Source organism: Oryctolagus cuniculus, chromosome 2 (genome assembly GCF_051225735.1).
Source record: "Oryctolagus cuniculus isolate XC-2025 breed Fujian yellow rabbit chromosome 2, ASM5122573v1, whole genome shotgun sequence".
Lineage (NCBI taxonomy): Eukaryota > Metazoa > Chordata > Mammalia > Lagomorpha > Leporidae > Oryctolagus > Oryctolagus cuniculus.
This window is the reverse complement of record NC_142868.1, coordinates 28309157-28332112: the sequence shown is the minus strand read 5'-3', so window position 1 is coordinate 28332112 and position 22956 is coordinate 28309157.

Below are 22956 nucleotides of genomic sequence, written 5' to 3'. Positions count from 1 at the left end.
AAAAGAAAGAAATAAAGAAAAGAAAGAAATAAAGAAAGAAAAGAAAAAGAAACTATAAAATTAATTTTTTTTGTAGAATGAGTTGTGGATGCATACTATTCATATTTGTTATTCCTTTATTATACTGTATTTTTCATTATTTTGTATACCTGTTTCATAATATACTATAAATAATCTTAGTGGCAATCATTTAGAAAGCAACATCTACTCATAGTGGCTATTTCAAGTCTCTATATTGTAAACTATTCAAAGAACACATTTAGTTAACTGAGAATTTTAAATAAAAGCTTTAAAATGGGAAAGACAAATATTATATTTACTATTTAGTAGCATTAGGACTTTAAATAGGGAAGTATTAATTTTAATTTTCATTCATTATATCAACTTTTTCTATCTTGCAAAAACATTTAAGAATATAAAAATGCAGGGCCAGCGCCGTGGCACACTTGGTTAATCCTCCACCTGCGGTGCCGGCATCCAATATGGGCACTGGATTTTAGTCCCTGTTGCTCCTCTTCCAATCCATCTCTCTGCTGTGGCCTGAGATAGCAGTGGAGGGATGGCCCAAGTGCTTGGGCCCCTATACCCGTTTGGGAGACTGAGAGAAGGCACCAGGCTCCTGGCTTCAGATTGGCATAGCTCCAGCTGTTGCGGCCCTTTGGAGAGTGAATCATCAGAAGGAAGACCTTTGTCTCTGTCTCTCTCTCTCTCTCTCATTGTTTGTAACTCTACCTGTCAAATAAATAAATAAAAATCTTTAAAAAATATAAAAATGCAAAAACTGTATTACATAACATTTTCTACTCCCAAAATTCATCAAATATGTTTCATTGGAAAACACAATCACCTGCTTTATACTATGAAACATCACAATAAACAAGGACATTGCAATTCACTGATAGTGGTTGAATCTCTTTATTAATGGAAGCAGTAATTTCATGGCTTTGGGAATTTTTGTTATAGGTAGAGTCTGATATGACATTTTAGGTATACATATTTTAGGGCATCTTGGTAGCAAACAGACTAATATAGCAAATTTTTTGGAAGGCTTGACTTCAACTGTTGTGAAATAAAAAATGCACCCAAAGTCTAGTGTCTGCCATGTAATTAGTTCTCTTGCTGCTAGGGGTAGTAGGGTTGTGAAATTATGGTTTATATATCTGCTGAATCAGCCTTTCCAGTCCAATCTTAGCATTATTACTACTAATCCGTTCCTCTTTCCTTGGCTGTGCATAGTCCCAAGAGGCTTCTCAATCAGGAGTCTCAATAAAACACTGAGCAGCTCCATATGGCTGTGACTGTAGAATGTGAAATGGGTTATTGGTAAGAATGTCCAGGGAGAAGACTAATACATTCTTTGCCTTCCAGGACCATAATTCCAAGTGATAATTAGAGGAAATTACAAAAGGGAGTCTGTTCCCAGTGATATGATATACTTTGTATTTTAAATTTCTCCAAAAATGGAGGATACATGTAATCCAGGTTTTGGGATATAGAAAACAGAACACTGTAAGTCATCTTGAATTTATTTGAGTTTTAACATCAAAAACTTCCCCGCAACAAAAGTCATGTTCTAAATATAAAGATCTCAAAAGTTAACAACAAACAAACAGAAACCTCTAATAGTCTTGCAAAAGCTTTATTGCATTTTTACTCTGACATTTTATAACTGTGAATCAGACAAATGTGGAGTTTCAGGTCTGTCATTTGATCTTTCTAGTTGTACTTGCATCTTTCTTTTTTTATTTATATCCTTTATTATGTACCAGATGTCTATATAGATAAAGATGCAGGTGACACAGCTATAAATATAGAACCAGTGTTCATTGATTCCTAGAACAAAAATGAAGTATGAATTTTAAATCCCCTAATTCTCATTTAAATTTAGAAAGAAATTTGTGTGAAAAAAAACACAATATTTGCTTTGGCATATATAAAATGATAAAGTATAATTTGTGTAACCAGCTGTGATAAAAAGAGGAACAAATGAAGCCAGTTTCCAGGTGGGTGTTGTGGAAGCAGCGGGCTAAGCACTGATTGAGATGCCTTCATCACATACTTGAGAGCCAGTAAGAGACTCAGTCTCTTCATTTCCAATCCAGCTTCCAGCTGGCAAAGCACCTCAATATTGGGGGCATTTGAGAAATGAAATAATGAATGAACTTTCTCGTTTTTCTCTCTCATTCTCTCTTTCTCGTCTCTAATAAATATATAATTTTTAAAAAGTAACTACATTCTAGCTGATATTCCTTCCAGAATAATACTTTTATATCAAATAAATACACAGAAATGATTTTTGGCTTACTGAAGAAGAGAATTATTATTGGTTTACCCAAAATGTCTTTGTTTTGCACATAAAAAAATCTATATTTCTTGTTAAAGCATCCTCAGAGGTAGTAGGTGATATTTCAGTTGATTGAGCCCCTGCCACCCCTATGAGAAACCTGAATGGAACTCCAGGTTTCTGGCTTTGACCTGACCCAGCCCTGGTTTTCCGGGCATTTGGAGAGTGAATTAGCTGGTGGAAGATGTCTCTCTCTCACTTGTCTCTCTCTCCTTGTCATTCTGGCTTTCAAGTAAATGAAAATAAATAAATATTACAAAATAAATCCCCACCCGCAAAAAATCATAAAGAGTAGGTATTTGCATCATATTTATAAACTGGAACAGAATCTTTAAACAACTTAGGTCTGTACTTTTAAGTTACATCTGTGCTTATGATCCTCTGTTCTTGTTCCAAACCAGATCTACCTTCTAAGAGAAAGTCTTATCTATTCCATCCTATTTAATTGTTTCTGTTCACAGTTGTCTTCTCTATATACTCACAGGCACTAACTGAATCTTATTTGTATCTGAGTACATGATGCTGGCTTAAGGGTTAAGAAAGTTATGTAATTTCTAGACTATTGGATTTTTGATAAGCTATTATTTTTTCTGTAGTTTTTTGGGAAAAAAAATTGATATAATTTTTCCTTGTAGCCAAAAGTTGCATGAGATAATAAAAACAAATTTCTTAGGAAATAAAAACCCAGCCTAAAATCTGTGTGATAGTGCCAGTGCTGTGACATGATAGGTTAAGCCTCCCCCTGTAGTGCCAGCATCCCATATGGGTGCTGGTTTGAGTCCCGGCTGCCCTACTTCCGGTCCAGCTCCCTGCTAATATCCTGGGAAAGCAGTGAAAGATGGTCCAAGTCCTTGAGCCCTGCATCCTTGTGGGAGACCCAGAAGGAGCTCCTGAGTTCTGATTTTGGATCAGCCCACCTCCAGCATTTGCAACCATTTGGGGAGTGAACCAGAGGCTGGAGGACCTTTCTGTCTTTCCTCACTACGTAACCCTGCTTCTCACATACATACATACATACATGCATACTTAAATTAATAAATACCACTGTTGAGGAACATCTGGTCCTTCGACCTCATAGACCCACACAATCATTTGGTCTGGCTCTGCCAAGACAACTACAGGCAGGGCTTGAAATTCAAGAAATCCATAGTAAGGTGATGTTTAAGTTGATCGTTTTGAATGCCTTCAAATGTTGTTATAAAAATCCAAATTACCCCCTGGAAGAGAGGGATAGCAATAATCAAATTATAATATTGGTGGGGGGGGCGGCACTGTGGCCTAGTGGATAAGGCCACCAACTTGAAGTGCTGGCATCCTATATGGGCACCAGTTCATGTCCTGGCTGCTCCACTTCTAATTCAGTCTCTGCTGTGTCCTGAGAAAGCAGTGGAAGATGGCCCAAATCCTTGGGCCCCTGCACCCACCTGGGAGACCCAGAGGAAGCTCCAAGCTCCTGGCTTCAGATCTGCGCAGCTCCGGCCATTGTGGCCAATTGGGGAGTGGACCAGCCGATGAAAGACCTCTCTAACTCTCTATCTGCCTTAACATTCTCTCTCAGTGTAACTCTGACCTTCAAATAAATAAATAAATCTTTAAAAAAAAATTAGTAGGTAAGAAGAAAGCAGGGTTGTTTTCTATTTTTTTTTTTTAATTTGTAACCCTCCACCTCCAAATAAAGAAAGAATAAAAGAATGAAAAAAAGAAACCAAGAAAAGGAAACTGAAAACTCCATCTTTTAAAAGACTGGTGTGTGTGTCATCTATCACCAGAATTCTATGGAATTTTTACTTTGTACAAATTGAGGAAGGTGTAGTAGGAAAAAAAGTAGCTATCAGATTGTATGAAATGTTTTACCTTTCCAAAAGGGTGTATTCTGTCTTGCCTTAGAAAATATGTAATAATATTTTTAAGATGCACAGCATTAACTTCCTACCAATTTCCTTTCAAGTTCTTTCCCCTTCATATATTATTCTTCTGGAGACTACTGGAAAACATTTAAAAAATGTGTTGAAAAAGCAAAGTCAATTTATTTGACCTACTGAAAGCAGGAAGAATTAAGTTGACAGCATTTACTATGTTTCAAATTAAGAAATTTAGGGAAGAATATTTGTTGGGTTTTACGACTACAAATGGTCTTAAAACTTGGAGAATTGACCAAAGTGAAAGTTAAGGATATAACAGTGTTCAATTGACCAATTCAGTGAGGCAAGGATCTTGAATTGAGCTGTCATGACCAAGCTGTTAGTACAGAGAAGAAAGCGATTGTGTTTCACTTTCTCACTTTCTATTAAGTATTATCTGTAGATAGCCCTTTTTCCTAGCCCACTATTGTTTAGCATCTACAAACAAAAGTGTATTTGCTTCCAATATATTTGGTACATAAACAGGAAATAACTTTAGTTTCAGTTCTCACTATATAGACTAGAAATTACAGACCATGATGAGGATAGCAAACTAGTATAATTCATAGAATGCTTAGGGATATAAATAAAGATTAAATAAATATAATAAATAAATAAATATAAATAAAGATTAGTATAAACAGGATAGTGAGAGGATATAAATATATATTAAGAGAATTTCAATTTTTCATTTTTTATCATTTCTTATAGATAATGTGAATGGGAACAAGGGGATTAGAATGAATTTTTTCACTCAAAACATTTTCAATATGCATTTATTTATGTATTTGAAGAACAGATTTATAAAGTGTGAAAGAGAGAGGCAGAGAGAGAGATATCTCCCCTCTGCTAGTTGACTCCCCAAATGGCCAGAGTTGGGCAGGTCTGAAGCCAGTAGACAAGAGCTCCTTCCAGTATCCCTCATGGATGTAGGGGCCCAAGCACTTGGCCCATCCTCTGCTGCTTTCTCAGACCATCAGCAGAAAGCTGGATTAGAAGTAGAGCAATCAGGGCCTATATGGGATGCTGGCTTCACAGGTGGCAGCTTTACCCGCTATGACACAATGCTATGCCCTCAAAATACTTTGGACACCCACTTTGCAGACTAGAGCTTTTTATGCATGTGCCATGTATACAAGAATACTTAAAAACTTTGGAAAAATAGAATTCAAGCATAAGTTTATTTGGTGCAAAAATCGTAATTATTTTTTTCATAATAGGCATTTTCCATAAACTATTTAAGACATCTCTTTCTCTCTCTCTCTCTCTCTCTCTCTCTCTCTATATATATATATATATAATATATATACACACACATATATATACACACACATATATATATGATGGAGATAGATATGTAACATGTAACAAATATAACATAATGCAAAACATATTTCTATTTATTTATTTATTTTATTTATTTTGACAGGCAGAGTGGACAGTGAGAGAGAGATTCAGAGAGAAAGGTCTTCCTTTTGCTGTTGGTTCACCCTCCAATGGCTGCCGTAGCCGGCGCGCTGCAGCTGGCGCACCGCGCTGATCCGATGGCAGGAGCCAGGAACTTATCCTGGTCTCCCATGGAGTGCAAGGCCCAAGGACTTTGGCCATCCTCCACTACACTCCCTGGCCACAGCAGAGAGCTGGCCTGGAGGAGCGGCAACCGGGACAGAATCCGGCGCCCCGACCGGGACTAGAATCCGGTGTGCCGGCGCCGCAAGGCGGAGGATTAGCCTAGTGAGCCGCAGGGCTGGCTGCAAAACATATTTCTAAATAGTTGCTGAAGAAGTAGTTGGTAACATTTTTGTATGAGAATTATCATTTTATTTTATTTATTTTTTTAATATGTATCTATTTACTCTAAAGGTAGAGCCACAGATAGGCAAAGGCATAGAAAGAGAGAGAGGGAGGACTTCCATCCTCTGGTTCACTCCCCAAATGGCCTAAAAGGCCAGAGTTGGGCCAATCCGAAGCCAGGAGCCAGGAGCTTATTGTAGGTCTCCCATGTGGGTGCAGGGTCCCAAAGACTTAGGCCATATTCCACTTATTTCCCAGGCCATAGCAGAGAGCTGGATTGGAAATGGAGAAGCTGGGACTCGAACCAGTACATACGGATGCTGGCACTGCAAGGCAGTGGCCTCACCCAATATGTCAGAGCACAGGCCCTGAGAATTATCATTTTAAAAAATAATTGTCCCAATTTTAAAACATGGGTAAGTGGTTTGAAAAATACAACCTTTACAAGATAGTCAAATGGACATATTTGAAACCATGCTTTCACTTTCTAATAATCTTGAAAATTCCCAAAAGAAAATATGCCATTCTTATCCATCAGATTAACAAAAATGTAATAGCCAGTATACAAATCATCACAATTTCACAATTTATTTCCAGTAAGAACAATATTGTGATAAGGATGACAAAAGTTAAGTCTATTTTTAATTTTTAAAGAATTATTTATTTCAAAGGCAAAGCAAGAGAGAGAGAGAAAGAGAGAGACAGAAAGAGAGAGACACGCACACACACACAGTCTTCCAAGTTCTGGTCCAAAGTCTGCAGCAGCAGGTCTGGGTCAGGCTGAAGCCAATCTGCTCTACCACATGGGTGGCAAGGTCCCAGGCAATTGAGTCATCTGCTGCTACTTTCCCAAGAGGGTTAGTAGGAAGCTGTATTGAAAGTAGAGTAGCTAGAATTTGAACTGGCACCTGGGTATAGGATGGAAGTTCACAAGAAGCTCACCAAACTGCACCACAATGGTGCCTTATGCTTTTGATCTTTTTATTCATTAAACCATTTATATAGTATATTTCACTAAATAGCATATTAATTGAATGGATATATATCAGTGTGTAGAATGCTATGTCACATTCTACTAAATTTTTAAGTCACTTTTAATTCTAGTTCTAATAGAGACTATTATTCAGATTACTTCCAATTTTTTTTTTTAATTCTAAGATTAATTGCTGTAAAATATTCTGTATTTGCCTTTGGGTGCTGAAGTGCTTAGATTTCTGTTACGAATGTCCATATGAAGTTAATTTCTAAAGAGATTATACTCATTTTCACTTTTAAGAACGTGTGTCATTCTTCTCCCAATTTTTAAACATTAGCAATTATCATGTTTATGTAAAAGTACTTGATTTTGGTTTGTCCTCATGTTTTGCTGATTACTCAGGAAAATAGTTGTGATTTAATAACATAGCCTTATCATGTACCTATATTCTGTTGTTATGAAATGCTTGTTCAACTTTCTAACTGATTATCCTACTGAATATCTATGGCCTATATCTATGAATCTATTCATCATTTACCTATTTATCAATCTATGTATGTTTCTATATATATATATATATATATATACATCCTTCTTTTTATGTATATATATAAGTGTATTTTTATCTAAATATACCTTCCTTATATTTAAACATACATGCATTTTATTTTAATTATACCTGTGTTTCCATTGTACCATTTCCTTCATTACCTTAATTGCTTATCTGTTTCCTCAATGCAATTAGTTTATTTGCTTTGTGACTGTCCACATCCCCTACCATACTGTGACTCCAGATGACAAGGAGCATTTAATTTTTTTTTTACCACCACTGTATCCTTAAATCCTGAAATGGTGTCTGGCTCGAGAGAGGCACCTATAAATGGTGGGTGGAGGAATGAGTAAATATAATTAACAATAAAAATACATAGCGAAAACAGAAAGAACCCAGTGGATGCAAGGGCTCATACCACTAAGGATTTTTTTTCCCCAAAATTAGAGTAATTTGTTATACTTAATTGTCTTTTGATAAATTCACTCTACTTTCTAAGCCCTTTTTTCTTCCTCTAAAAATGTGAGAATTACACTGACAGCTTAGCTCCCCTTTATTTCCAAAATCCTGGAACTGTGATTCTCCATCTCTTTAAGTAGTTAAATGTTTTAGGAACCACTGAAACATTGAATAGAAAATTACAAATTGAAATGTTTTGCATGCACATAAGAATATCTAAAACATAGCAGTAGGGGCCTGGTACACGTTGAATCTTAACTAAATTGTTGTTAATTAGAAATGTTACTGGACAATAGGCAAGTACATTATAGTGATATTTGATGCTCATCTCCTAATGAAGTTTAAAGGGGACGAGAGAGCTCAAGCCTCTTTCACCTGAAGTAGTACTGCAGCAACATTTTTCTCAAGGAGAGGGAGGAAAAAAGAAGATAAGTTCACTTCGGGTTTGATAATTCATTTCCTGAAGCAACTAGAAATAAAATAGCACAAGTTAATTTAATATACTCTCTGATCTATTTTCAGGCAGGCAGTCAGTTAATAAGAGAGTGTGGTTGGAACAGAAAAAAAAAATCATTCAGACCAACTTATCTTTTTTTTTTTTCTGCCTGAGGGGTTGAGTTGAGGAAACCAGCTGAGCATATGTTTTTCTGCATGTGATACTTCAGAAAAGCAATAGGAAAAGGCAAAGGACAGGGCTTATTCAATGGGAGTTTTAATGTAACTCGAAATTTAACTTAATTACAAACTAAGTACTATTTGGAAGTGACATGCTGCCTACTGTTCCAGAAATAGGGAGAAATGATAAACTTCATGGAAAAATATATTCTGGATGATTACTCTCATTCATGAATATCACTCAAGTATTCAGTTTTAAATAATGCCAATTCTTTATGGAGGAAATAAACATTTCTATAATAATTTGTAACAGTTATCATTGACCCAATTTAAACAGCAGTATGATTTGCCTTAAAACATTTTCTGAAAAGCAGGTTATGCTGAGATAGTATTTTTTATAGCTACTGAGTGAAGTTGTTAGTACTTTTTCTTGTTCTGCACTTGTCTGCAACTTACTTTGGTGCCAAAGTTCTGGCAACCCGTTGAACACAAAGATCATTGGGTTGTAATTTTTCAGCCAGAATTGTGGAAGTTGAATGAGTTGGGCATCTATGATGTCGGGTATTTCGTCTGCTACTTATTACCATTCCTATTCAATTAGTGCATAGGCCAGTGCACGTTGATGTACACGAGCTGATACTGCAGGCTTCATCTTCAACATTATCTTTGCCCTTAAAACAAGTTATCCATTTATAAAGTAATAAATCTTTTGAGCAATGTTCCCATAAAATTTTCATATAATGTCAATGATTTTATCATTCTTCCACCCAAGCCATAGTGTCAATTTGATGTTTGTTTTTGCTTCAGTTTTAAAAGATTTGATGCTCCTCTAGGATGTCTGTCTAAACTGATGTCTTCTCTGTCTTAGTGCTAACTCTAGATCTTATTCCAATTTATTCCAATTTATTTTGACATAATTAAATTGTGAGACCCATGCATAGTTTTTCACAACATGTAGTTTCCATTAATTTTTTTTTTTTTTTATTTTTGACAGGCAGAGTGGACAGTGAGAGAGAGAGAGACAGAGAGAAAGGTCTTCCTTTGCCGTTGGTTCACCCTCCAATGGCTGCCGCGGCCGGCGCGCTGCGGCCGGCGCACCGCGCTGATCCGATGGCAGGAACCAGGAGCCAGGTGCTTTTCCTGGTCTCCCATGGGGTGCAGGGCTCCATTAATTTTGAAAAGATTTTATATGTGTGTACACCTCTTATTGTAGTGTAGTTTGATGAATAGTCTATTATTTCTCTATTAAGTTGCATGTGGTCAGGAGATATTTCTCTGTAGTTGATTCTGAAGGAGAATACTGACAAATGCACGCTGCTTGCTGCCTACACTTCTCTTAGCTGGCCAGCAAATCATTCCTTGAAAATGGGTGTTTTCCCTGAAAAGAGGAATCTTCAGTTCTACTCATCCCCTAACCTTTCCTTCTGTCATAGTAATGTCATTATAGGATCTCCTGTTTATCAACTTCCATCGTAAAGATGCAGAATTATTTCTTCAACAAAGTGAATTTTTAAAAATATTACTACATAGCATTAATATGTTGCTGTCTAGAAGTTCAGAAGCTGAGTAGTTATGAAGACTTCTCTACCAGGCAGTAACAGCCATAGGGAAAACAACATTACTTAGTATATTAATAGATTACCTGTCATGATTTTTTATTGGTAAACTATGAGACTTAGCTTCATTATAATGTTGGCATCACTCTACCCTGTTCTGACCATAAATGGAAACATGTGCCTCAAGTTACAGAAATCCTTCTAGCAATTGTTTCTCTGAGGCAAGAAAACAGGGTTATGCAAGGAAAGAAAAGACCACCATTCATCCCCCTTTGCCTGGAAGTACATCTGTTGCCCTCTGTAAACTATAACACAACCCAACTCATTATGCATCCTGTTATTTTATAATTTAGATATAATCACTTATTAAAAGTTCTAAGAACTTTAGACATCAACTAGGAAGTTTTTCTGATAAAGTTGTATTATTACGTTTCCCCAGCTGCATATTAAAACCTTTGTGGTCCACAGAGGTATGTCTGCTCCAGCTGCACTATTAACAGCAGTGGCAAATTTTGAGGTTTAATTAAAGAATACTTATCATAGCTGCATGGCACGGGAATGTTGTATGACAAAACCCTGGTGTTGTGAAATTAATTATATCACCAGAGTGGACCCAGTGCATGTGGAAAACTTGAACCCAAAGAAGCAACTCATTAATCTTCACAAACACTCCTTAGGTAGGGGAGGTATTTACTTTATTTTTGCATCTACAACAAGCCTTCAAAAGGTAAGCTTTTTGGGATTTTTTTCCTCTGTGTAACAACTGTTCATTTTGCAGAAATAAATTAAACCTAACTACAAAATGTTAACAAATTCAGATAATTTGGGTGAGCCCCATTCTTCAAATCCCCTCAAAAAAGACCTTTCAAAATAGCCTTAGTAGGTCTGGTATTATGGCTTAGTGGGTAAAGCTGCTGCCTGTGAGTGCTTGTGGTGCTGGCATCCATAAAGGCGCTGGTTTGTGTACCAAAACTGCTCCACTTCTGATCCAACCCACTGCTAATTGCCTGGGAAAGCAACAGAAAATCACCCAAGTTCTTGGGCCCCAGCTGCCCACATCAGAGACCTGGAGGAAGCTCGGGCTCCCAGTACCAACCAGTAGAGCCACCTGAGGAGTGAACCAGTAGATGGAAAATCTCTCTCTCTCTCTCTCTCTCTCTCTCTCTCTCTCTTTTTCTCTTTCTCTCACTCACTCTCCCTCCCTCTCTATTTCTCTCTCTCTATTAACTCTGACTTTCAAATAAATAATATTTTCTCTTTAAAGACTTAGCTATCATTTTTTTGCAACAAATGGTTGGATAATTTCTAAGGGCAATGCACACATTGAGAGTCATACTATTGTTATTTTTAACACACTTCTAAGTTTTGATACTATTATCCTTTTTTATAGGTGGGGAAACCGAATTATATATTTAAAGTTACTAAGGCAATAGTGATGGAATCATGTCACAAACTCTATACAAACTCTACTAAAATGGTTTGCTAGCATTGTGGACTAGCATTGTGGCCTAGTGGGTGATACTGCTGGTTTGTTCGAATCCTAGCTCTTTGGCTACCTGTCCAGCTCCCTGCTAATGAGATTGGGTAGCAGAGGATGATAGTCCAAGTACTTGAGCTCCTGCCAGTCACACAGAATATCCAGATGGAGTTCAGGTCCTGCCTTTTGTCTGGCCCAGCCCTAGGCTTTGTGGTCACTGGGGCAGTGAATCAGCAAATGGAATATCTCTTCTCTTTTTGTCCCTCTCACTCCCTCTACGTCATTCTGCCTTTCAGTAAAAGTAAATAAGTCATTTAAGAAAACTCTCACTCTTCATATCATCATGCAAAGCAAACATTAGCAAACAAACCAGCTAAGATTCTAGGAGACAGAAGAAGTAAGAAACATCTGTTGAGGTATTAACTTTTAGATATTTAAAAGGCTTATGTTCCAGATGATTGGCTAGTGGCTAAATTATTTTGTATTTTATTCCCTTGAGAATCCTAAAAAATGTTTCAATCAGATTGTAAGCACAATAAGATCACAATAATTATTGAAAAATTTATGATCTGAAGAAAATATAATTTTAAATTCTATAATTATAATTAAAAATGCATTATCTTTGAACAACTAACGACACATAAAAAGTGATGAAAATGGTGATCCTCCCTTATTGCCAATGAATTATGTTTTCTCCTGAATTGGGATTTACAAGTATATAAATTCAATGTTATAGATATGGTGTGTAAACATCAAAAATTTATAGCTACCCTTCATGTCCATGGATATTCGTTCATCACCTCCTTTGCATTTATTTTCATTAGTTACCTTATGTATTAACTAGTATCAGTAATGGATCCAAGAGCTTATTATTTCTAACAGAGTATGAGTGTGATAGCCCCTGGCACACAAAGGTAAATGACATGCATCATGTTTGTGCTGAGATACCCCTGGTGGTTGTAATCAGGATACATTCTGGTGGATTGAGCGTATATCTTATCTGTTATTAAATATCACTCTTTCTTTATAATTATAATGATTTGAAAAAGCCACACATACAATAAGGATTCTCCATGATAGTACACTTCTTAAACATTTCTTATAATATATGAGAAATGGTTAGAAAATGTGAGTACTTTTCCCCTTCATATCATACTCTGAGATTTTTGAAGGTAAATAAAATTCCTTACCAACATTGTTTTTTTATAGATGTACACACAGTGGTCGTCATACAGTCTGTGCTCAAAGTATCTCTTGAGTTAGAAGCTGAACTTCATAAAAATCTCTTATTGTAACTTTCAAAACAATCTGAAAATATAATGAACTTAACAGAAGGTGTTCATAGAAAGGTAGCAGGCTGGCTAATAATAAGTTGCATAACACAGAAATTAGTCTTTAGTACACTATAATAAATGCTTATGATATTGTGTTAATGAGAAGCTAATTTTGACCCCATGTTCTAATCTCCCTTTTTCCATTAGTTTCCATTTTCCTGATGTCATTAACCTTTGTTCAGTTACATTTTCAACAAACATGCCATTTAACTATGGAATTTACATGTGAGAATATAAAACACTTAAGAAGGGAACCTTTGTCCTCTTCATTACAGTATCACATCCTAAGGAACAGGTGGCACATGGAAGATATCCAATGAATAATTTATTACAGTCAGTTTAATCTTCTCCCAGGTTTTCTTGTGAAGATTTTCTAAGACTGGTAGGAAAATCACAACTTATTCTGCAAAATCTCTTAGTTATTCTAATGAATTGTGTTGCTCTACATTTCCCCGTGTTACCATTCACTTTCTTCCAAGTCACTTTCTGTCATATTGACACTGACACCCTGCAAGATGACATCACTCCTCCCTCTTAATTTCTTATCATGAGCAGACACTTTCTTTTTTTCTTTTTTCTTTTTGACAGGCAGAGTGGACAGTGAGAGAGAGAGAGACAGAGAGAAAGGTCTTTCTTTTTCTGTTGGTTCACCCCCCAAGTGGCCTCTACTACTGCCGGAGCGTGCAGCCAGTGCGCTGCGCTGATCTGAAGCCAGGAGTCTGGTGCTTCCTCCTGGTCTCCCATGCAGGTGCAGAGCCCAAGGACCTGGGCCATCCTCCACTGCACTCCTGGGCCACAGCAGAGACATAGACTGAAAGAGGAGCAACCAGGACAGAATCCTGCGCCCCGACCGGGACTAGAACTCAGTGTGCCCGCGCCGCAGGCAGAGGATTAGCCTAGTGAGCCATGGCGCCTGCCAACAGACACATTGTTTGTATTTGTTTCCTAGTCATAAAGAACCTCAAGTTGCAACAGTCAGAATTGCCTCTTAGCTCTTGAGTTGTGAAGAAAAAAAAAAAAAGAGTTAATTCTATATATTTACAGAATACAAGAAAGGCAATAGCCTTTTCTTATAAGAATTCCATTCTTTTGCATTCTCTATTCAGTAAATATACCAGCTTTACATTAGTAGAACCAATGTGAATCACAAAAATGCCACGCTATAATGAAGGCAAAAATATTTAAATATACAGCCAATCTGATATCATGTAGAGTAGATGTTGGCTCAGCAATTGGTGAGTAAAAGGTGATAATCCCCTTTTCAGAGCCTTAAGTCACTCCAAAGGGTAATTTAAGAGAAGGAAACAGAAGTTAAGTAGCTGATATAGCGCAGTCCACCTACATATGGTGCAGGAAATTTGAAGCTAGATGCTGTGGAAATATGCCAGAATATTGTTTCAAGTCTATGCTGAGATCTAGCTGAAGAACAGTAAAGGAATGCATTTTCACTGTGTTTTACTTTGCTCAATTCTAAAAGGTTGTACGTGAGGAGATATAATTTTCTGTAAAATAGAATTATTGAGACAATGCCAAAAAACTGTGATTGTGAAGTTCAGAGTCAAGCTGCAGCAGTCTGCACGTGAGGACTTTGGAAAGGCCCTCGGGGTGGTGCTTTATCTGAGGCCCACCAGGGCTTTGTCACTGTATGTAGAATGAGCCAGCATTTTTCTTTCTGAGGTCAAGCTGTAACAACTATGATCCTGAGGCCTCCTTTGATAAGCCTCTACACATTATTGAAGCCACTGGATTTCTTGTTCTTTTTCTTGTTCTGTTTCTGCTTCTGCTTCTATTCCTGTTGTTTTTTTTTTTTTTTTAATTCCATATGGAAACAGAGATTGCCTTATAAATAATGTTTTTATAAGTCATAGCAACTAGATAAGACCAACTTTGTATGACTTTTTTTAGAGCTACATGCCAAAACCTTAGAAATTAAAAGTAAAATAATCACATATGTAAAACATAGAAGATCACCCAGAACAAAGACCTTCAGGGTCAATATTCACTTAGAACCAATGATTTCCAACCTTCTTTCCCAGGCTACACAAGAAATCATCAATCCTCCCAGCTATACTCTGCATCCCCAATTATTTATTAATATTCCCAACTAATGGAACACATGTTAGGGTGCATCTTTACCCAATTATTATCATGCACACACTTATTTTATCTAATCTCTGAAACCAATCAACAGCCAGATGCAAACCATGTTGGCAAAACTATAAATATCACCTGTAATACTCTTCTCCAGGAAACAGATGGATTTATTTATCCAGTCTCAGGATCTGATAAACAATGCCAGGAGAAGGGAGAGAAAAAAAAGACAAATACAATCAAGATTTAGAAGAAGGAACAAAATATGGTTATCTAATTTTACCCGAAATTGAACTTGATACTAAAATCTGATTAAAGTGTGGGTGATGACTGAAGAAATTATTTGACAATGCAGCCCTCAGACATTGTTTTAGAAATACATAACATAAAATTTGCCATGTAATTACTTTAAATATATATTTCAGTATTACTAAGTATATTAATATTTCTATGTAAACATAACTATAATTCATTTGTAGAATTCCATCTTGTAAAAAAATCCATATCCTTTAAATAATAATTCTTCATTCCCCTTTCTACCTGTTCCTGGCAATCCTCATTCTAATTTCTGCATCTATGATTTTGACTACTGCATCATATTTCAGCATCCATCTTTTAGCTTATTTCACTTACCATAGTATCATCAAGTTTCATCCATGTCCTAGAATGTGTCAGAACTTCTTTGCTTTTTGAATATGCATAATATTTCCTTGGATGTGTACCATGTTTCTCTTAACAGTTTTTCTTCTTGATAGATATTTGGGATACTTTCACATTTTAACTACTGTAAACATGTTGCAATAAACATGGCTGTATGTTGGAGACCCTGCATTCATCTATTTGTGGTATATGCTCAGAAGCAGAATTGCTCGACTATTTGGTAATTCCACATTTAATTTTTTATGGCGTCACCATACAGCTTTCCACAGCAATTGTGCTATTTTTTTTTTCCTATCAACAGTGTACTGGGTTTCAATTTCTCCATGTCCTCACAGATACTTGATATTTTATGCAGTGTTTTTGATTATTTGTGTTTCTTTTTACATTACACATCATAATAAGTATGATTAAACGCCGTTTGCAGGTTTGATATGCATTTTTTTATTTTATTATTTTTTAATGAATATAAATTTCCAAAGTACAGCTTATGGATTACAATGGCTTCCCCCCATAACATCCCTCCCACCCGCAACCCTCCCCTTATCCACTCCCTCTCCCCTTCCATTCACATCAAGATTCATTTTTCGTTTCTCTTTATATACAGAAGATCAGTTTAGCATACATTAAGTAAAGATTTCAACAGTTTGTTCCCACACAGAAACGTAAAGTTAAAAATACTGTTTGAGTACTAGTTATAGCATTAAATCTCAATGTACAGCACACTAAGGACAAAGATCCTACATGAGGAGTAAGTGCACAGTGACGCCTGTTGTTGACTTAACAAATTGACACTCTTGTTTATGGCATCAGTAATCACCCTAGGCTCTTGTCATGAGCTGTCAAGGCTATGGAAGCCCCCTAAGTTCACTGACTCTGATCATATTTAGACAAGCCCATGGTCAAAGTGGAAATTCTCTCCTCCCTTCAGAGAAAGGTACCTCCTTCTTTGATGACCCCTTCTTTCCACTGGGATCTCATTCGTGGAGATCTTTCATTTAGGTTTTTTTTTCCCCCAGAGTGTCTTGGCTTTCCATGTCTGAAATACTCTCATGGGCATTTCAGCCGGATCCGCATGCCTTAAGGGCTGATTCTGAGGCCAGAGTGCTGTTAGGACATTTGCCATTCTATGGGTCTGCTGTGTATCTCACTTCCCATGTTGGATCATTCTCTCCCTTTTTGATTCTATCAGCTAGTATTTGCAGACACTAGTCTTGTTTATGTGATCCCTTTGGTTCTTAGTCCTATCATTATGATCAATTGTGAACAGAAGCTGATCACTGGGACTAGTGAGATGGCATTGGTACATGCCACCTCGATGGGATTGAATTTGTATCCCCTGGTATGTTTCTAACTCTACTGTTTGAGGTAAGTCAGCTTGAGCATGTCCCGAATTGCACATCTCTTCCCTCTCTTATTCCCACTCTTATATTTAACAGTGATCACTTTTCAGTTAAGTTTCAGCACTTAAGAAGATTGTGTATTGATTACAGTATTCAACCAAAAGTATTAAGTAGAACAAACAAACAAAATACTAAGAGGGATAACATATTAAGCTGTTCATCAACAAAAAAAAGTGCATTTTTTTTAATAATTAGGAATGATGAGTATCTTTTCTCTTACTTAAAGGACATTCACTCATTTTGAGGGAAATGTCTATTCAAGTCCTTTGCTTACTTTTGAATTGAATTATTTATTTTTGTTGTTGAGTTTTAAGAGTTCTCTATGTTTTGGAAGTTAATCAATTATCAGATTCATGATTTGCAAATATATTTTTTCAGTTTATGAATTGCCTTTGACTTTGTGGAGAGTGTCTTTTGATACATTTCTTAGTATTTCGTGAAAGCCCCTATCTTTTTTTTTTATATCTTTTGTGCAGGTGTCTTCCCCAACAAATTATCGAGAAGTCCAGTGCTGTTGTGTTTTATCCTACTTTCCTTCAAAGATTTCTATAGCTTTAGGTCTTATACTTATATCAATTAATTTTTATATGGTGTTAGGTAAGTGCCTAAAATTCTTTTGTAGGTGGGTATCCAGTTATCCCCAATATCCCTTGTTTAAAAGACTGTACTTTCCCCCATTTAATTGTTCTGACATCTTTACCAAAAATTATTTGACTATAAATGCTATGGTTAATTCCTAGGCTATTATTCTAGTCCACTATTCTATCTTTGTTTTTCTGCCAGTTTCACTTTGTTTGTTTTTTTAGTGTGCCTTGAGAATATTTTGACATTAGGAAGCAAAAATCCTTATTTTTTCAATATTGTTTTTGGTTGTTTAAGCTTCTTGATACTCCATACAGGATTTAGGATGGGTCTCTCATTGTTTAAAAAAGATAAATAAATAAATTCATATATAAATAAATACATAAATACACAAATAAATAAAACAACTTTAAGGTTTTGATAGGGATTGTATTGAACCTGTAGATTATTTGGATTAGAATAGTTATCTAAACAGTATTAGACCTCCTAATTGGTGAACATGAAATATCTCTTTTTTTCAAACTTTTTTTTATGTTCTTTCTGAAATGTTTTATAATTTTCATTGTGTAACTATTTCACTTTCATGATTACTTTCTAATATTTTATTCTTTATTAAATATCATTTTAAATGGAATTATTTTCTTAATCTCCTGTCATATTTTTATTGTTGGTGCATAAAAATTAATTTTTAGTATGTTTTGTTCCCAAGGAGATGTACAATTTGGGAATGCTCAATCGGACTTGCCCCAAATGGTGGAGTTAGAAATGTGCCAGGGCATTCCAATACAATCCCATCAAGGTGGCATGTACCAATGCCATCTCACTAGTCCAAGTGATCAATTTCAGTTCACAATTGAACACACTGATAGGTCTACGAGTCAAAGGGATCACACAAACAAGACTAGTGTCTGCTAATACTAACTGATAGAATCAAAAAGGAAGAGAATGATCCAACATGGGAAGTGGGATACACAGCAGACTCATAGAATGGCAGATGTCCTAAACAGCACTCTGGCCTCAGAATCAGCCCTTAAGGCATTTGGATATGGCTGAAGAGGCCATGAGAGTATTTTAGGCATCGAAAGCCAAGACACTCGGGAAAAAAAAAAAAAAAAACAAAAAAAAACACCTAAATGAAAGATCTCTGTGAGTGAGATCCCAGTAGAAAGAACGGGCCATCAAAGAAGAAGGTCCCTTTCTCTGAAAGGAGGAGAGAACTTCCACTTTGACTATGACCTTGTCTAAATAAGATTGAAGTCAGCAAACTCAAGAGGCTTTCATAGCCTTGGCAACTCATGACTAGAGCCTAGGGAGATTTCTGACGCCATAAACAAGTGTGTCAAACTGTTAAGTCAACAACAGGAGTCACTGTGTACTTACTCCTTATGTGGGATTTCTGTCCTTAATGTGTTGTCCAATGTGAAGTAATGCTATAATTGGTACTGAAACAGTATTTTACACTTTGTTTTTCTGTGTGGGTTCGAACCGATGAAATCTTTACTTAATATATACTAAATCGAACTTCTGTATATAAAGAGAATTGAAAATGAAGCTTGATGTGAATGGAATGGGAGAGGGAGCAGGAAATGGGAGGGGTGCATGTGGGAGGGAAGTTATGGGTGGAAAAAAGCCATTGTAATCCATAAACTGTACTTTGGAAATTATATTTACTAAATAAAAGTTAAAAAAACTAAAAACAAAAAAATTAAAAAAATATTTTGTTCTCAAACATATTTGATTCAGGATAGAAATTTGCACACAAAAAATGTCCATGTTTCAGGTTTATGTATGCAGACTGCATGTATTGATATTTAATATTTTACAGTTAAAAGTAAGAACATTCAGTATTATATGTTATTTTAAAATAATAGCAACTCTATATTACAAAATTTTGTCATACAACCATATATTACCAAAAATATGAGAAAAGCAGTAGTGGTTTTCTTTCCTATGAGTTCTCATCTTCTGGTTTACTATATAACTATTTAGTCATCAGATGTGCTTCTTAATTGAAATTTTCATACTCCAGCATATGAATATGAATTGATATGCCTGGATCATTAAATGGACAATATGTTTATAATGATTCAATTTTATCAAGAAGTGATTATTTGCAAAGTATGAGTGTCTTTCAAGAAGTTTTTGGAAAATGAATTTAAAAGTAATTTATCTTGGCACAAAACATTCTGAAATCCTTGCATCAAAAGTGTCTTCAAAATTCATAGAAAATGCTTCTTGTGAGAAAATGTTTCATTTTTCAAATTTTTGCACCTGAACAAATGCATCTGATTCCATTTCCACAATTTTGAAAAGAACTCATATTTATTCATTAGGTAATACAGATTTTTTGAATTTTGACAAATTTCATTAGGTAAGGTTCTACATGTAAAGTAATTTGAAGTTATATCACAGCAAAAATTAAAAGAAAAATAAGAAAGGATGGGATAGGAAGGGAAGAAGAGAGAGAAGTATTGTTGTGTTCATAGGGTGCATATATGAAATACATGAAATCTGATTTCTTTATATAAATAAATACATTTTTAAAACTATCACTTTAATAATTGTGGATGACTCAGAAATAGTTTTATGTATGGGAAGATGTCCAAATTATAATAGCTGCTGAAAAGTTTGAATTTTATCATTATCAACAAATTCTCAGTTTCTTGCTTGAGTTGCAGGTTTATTACTTCATTTATAAAATAAAATTCTGGCTTGAAGTCAAAGCTTGAATAATCATCATTTGTTAATAATTTTAAAAGAAAAAAAAATCTATTAAACAAGTAGGTAGTTCTGCTCTCTTCCAGATCAAGTTCTGATCATCTCCTGTTAATGTACCTGGGAAAGCAGTGGAAGATGGCCATAGTACTTGGGCCCCTGCACCCACATAGGAAACCCAATAGAAGCTTTTCCCTCCTTTTCAATTTGATGCAATCCCAAATGTTATTTTTGGCTTTGACTGCCTGTGCTTCTGGGGTGTTTTCCAAGAAGTCATTGCTGGTACCTATATCTTGCAGGGTTTTTTCAATGCTCTCTAATAATTTGATGGTGTCGTGGCATAGATTTAAGTCCTTAATCCATGTTGAGTGAATTTTTGTGTAAGGTGTAAGGTAGGGGTCTTGCTTCATGATTCTGCACATGGAAATCCAATTTTCCCAGCACCATTTATTGAATAGACTGTCCTTACTCCAGGAATTGGTTTTGGATCCTTGATCAAATATGAGTTGGCTGTAGATGTTTGGATTGATTTCTGGTGTTTCAATTCTGTTCCATTGGTCTATCCATCTGTTTCTGTACCAGTACCATGCTGTTTTGATTACAACTGCCCTGTAGTATGTCCTGAAATCTGGTATTGTGATGCCTCCGGCTTTGTTTTTGTTGTACAAGATTGCTTGTAGTAATTTCTGATGATTCTTTTTATTACTGTGGTGTCTGTTGTTACGTTTCCTTTTTCATCTCTGATTTTATTGATTTGGGTCTTTTCTCTTCTTTTTTTAGTTAGTTGAACCAATGGGGTGTCAATTTTGTTTATGTTTTCAAAAAAACCAGCTCCTCATTTGGCTGATTTTTTGTAATGTTTTTTTTGGATTCAATCCTGTTGATTTATTTTCTGATTTTAATTATTTCTCTTCTCCTACTAGATTTGGTTCTGGTTTGCTATAGGTTTTCTAAATCCTTGAGGTGAATTGAAAGCTCATCTATTTGGTGCCTTTCCAATTCATTGCTGTAGGCACCTATTGATATAAACTTTCATCTTAACACTGCTTTTGCTGCATCCCATAAGTTTTGGTATGTTGTGCTGTTATCCTCATTTACTTCCAGAAAATTTTTGATTTCTCGTTTAATTTCTTCTATGACCCATTGTTCATTCAGGAGCATGTTGTTCAATCTCCATGTGTTTGCGTATGCTCTAGGGATTCCTGAGTTGCTAATTTCCAACTTCATTCCTTTATGGTCTGAGAAGCAGCATAGTATGATTCTAATTCTTTTGAATTTGCTGAGACTTGCTTTATGGCCTAGTATGTGGTCAATCCTAGAGAAGGTTCCATGTACTGCTGAGAAGAATGTAAAATCTTTAGCTGTAGGATTGAAAGTTCTATATATCTGTTAGATTCATTTGGGCTATAGTGTCGATTAAATCTGCTGTATCCTTGTTGATTTTCTGTCCTGTTGATCTGTCTATTTCTGAGAGTGGAGTATTGAAGTCCCCCAGTACTACTGTATTGGGGTCTAAGTCTCCCTTTAAGTCCCTTAACAAATCTTTTAGATAAACTGGTGCCCTGTAGTTAGGTGCATATACGTTGATAATTGTTATATCTTCTTGTTGTATTGATCCCTTAATCATTATATAGTGCCCCTCTTTGTCTCTCTTAACAGTTTTTGTGGTAAAGTTTATGTTGTCTGATATTAAGATGGCTACACCTGCTCTTTTTTCATTTCTGTTAGCGTGGTATATCTTTTTCCAGCCTTTCACTTTCAGTCTGTATGGATCTTTGTTGGAAAGATGTGTTTCTTGTAAGCAGCAAATAGATGGGTTTTGTTCCTTAACCCAATCAGCCAATCTGTGTCTTTTAACTGGACAGTTCAGGCCATTAACGTTCAATGTGACTATTGATAAGTGGTAATTTTGCCCTGCCATTTGCCAAAGATAAGTTCTAATATATGCTTTGAATTCCCTGTGATCTTTTGCTGTGAGGTTTCTATCCTTTACCTTCTTTCATATTGATGACCGTGTTTCTGTGTTTCTGTGTGCAATACATCTTTAAGCATCTTTTGCAGGGCTGGACGAGTGGCGACAAATTCTTTCAATTTCTGTTTGCTATGAAAAGTCTTTATTTCACCTTCATTCACAAATGATAGCTTTGCGGGATATAATATTCTGGGCTGGCAGTTTTTCTCTCTTAGTACCTGGGCTATATCTCGCCATTCCCTCCTAGCTTGTAGGGTTTCTGATGAGAAGTCAGCTGTGAGTCTGATTGGAGATCCTCTGAGAGTAATCTAACGTTTCTCTCTTGCACATTTTAGGATCTTTTCTTTATGTTTCACCGTGGAGAGTTTAATTACAACGTGTCATGGTGAGGATCTCTTTTGATCATGTTTATTAGGGGTTCTGTGGGCTTCCTGTACTAGGATTTCTCTGTCCTTCTCCAAACCTGGGAAATTTTCTGCTAATATCTCACTAAAAAGGCCTTCTAATCCTTTCTCCCTCTCCATGCCTTC